Raw genomic sequence first — 1272 nt, 5'->3', positions numbered from 1 at the left:
GGGGGGGAATCGGGAAGGTCCTGGAAGGGTCCAGAAGGGCCTGGAAGGTGGTCCCCAGCCAGAAGGCAGAAGGCAGACGAAGTGCAGCCGAGGTCCTAAAGGCCTGACCCTCGGGCCTCACAGAGCGGCAGTCTCGGGCTGGACACCGTCCCGGACGCCGGCTCCCCTCCACCGCGCCGGCCAGGCCGAGGACGCCACCCGCGGCTCCCACCACCCAAGGCCCTCGAGGCCGGTTTCCCCATCACCCCGAGGCCCCCATCCCAGCCTCACCCCGTCTGGTCTTCAGAAGGTGGCTCTAAATCCTTGGGACAAACGACCACAAACCGCCACCAGCCAGTGCTTCCGGCCACGGCTTCCGGGAGGTAGCAGCCCGCGGGGCGTGGCGGGGCGGGGCCGCTAGGGGCTCACGCTGGGCCTCGCGCCTCGTGGGCTCCCGGCGTGCGCCGCGTCGAGGCCTAGCGAGCTTCACGCGGACTGGCCCATCGGCCAATCAGCGGCCGTTCTGGGAGGAGCGCGTGCAGGCGAGTGGGCGGGACCAAGACTTAAATCCGGAGAAGGCGCCTACGAGGGGCGGAAAAGACGTGGAGTGACAGGCACCCTGGCCAATTAGGATGAGAAAAGTGAATTGGGGCGTGTAGTTGAGTTTGGAGTGGGGCTAACTTTCAGGCGTTACAAGATAAGTTTAAGTTTGAACTTGTGTGCTTTTCTTAAAGGAAAATGTAGCTGCATCGTGAAGAATTTTTGTCCTGACAAAATCTGCAAGCAGCCTTGAACTACTACCTTGATGCAAAACAGCCACATTTCCCAACTGTGGACATTTATACAGAAGAGCAGGAGAGGGTGGTTTATAAAGCTTAACCCCCTGAGCCTCAGTTAAAATGGAGATTGTGAGAGAGAAGTAAATGATAGAGATAGTAGCAAACATTTAATACTTTTGTGTGCCAGGAACAATCCCAAGCGGTTTTCATATCCGTATTCATTAATTATTACAGTATGCTTAAGCGGTTTGAGCAAACATATGTGGTTTGTGGCCCCAGTTTTGCTGGGAAAACTGCAGGCAAAACCACTGTGATAAAGAGAATGCTAGGCACACTGGCAACTCGGCAAATAGTCCTTAAACTCTGCTCTTTATACAGTGAGTACCATACTCATTTTCTGTAGGCTGTGTGCATTCAAAGCAACTCTTGGGTTTGTTTTTGCTCTTTTAAGATTTTTTTTAACCTAAAGAACTGCAAAAATGGTTATTATATTAATTACTACTAACAGCCTTTT

General features: G+C 53.5%; 1 protein-coding gene across 2 annotated transcripts in view; it reads right to left on the bottom strand.

The window, feature by feature from the left end:
- The window catches only part of Rbm46 (RNA binding motif protein 46), a 47190-nt gene extending 46843 nt beyond the window's left edge, over window positions 1–347 (bottom strand). For both annotated transcript variants that reach the window (XM_029556749.1, XM_008854292.2), the window contains exon 1: window positions 271–347. The gene's annotated coding sequence lies outside the window, so the exon portion shown is untranslated. The remainder of the gene's footprint in view (window positions 1–270) is intronic.
- Window positions 348–1272: the final 925 nt, after the last annotated feature.

This window comes from Nannospalax galili, unplaced genomic scaffold (genome assembly GCF_000622305.1).
Source record: "Nannospalax galili isolate Female #2095 unplaced genomic scaffold, S.galili_v1.0 scaffold305, whole genome shotgun sequence".
NCBI classification, from domain to species: Eukaryota; Metazoa; Chordata; class Mammalia; order Rodentia; family Spalacidae; genus Nannospalax; species Nannospalax galili.
Note: the sequence above shows the minus strand (reverse complement) of the source record. Positions and strands in the feature narration are given on the sequence as shown.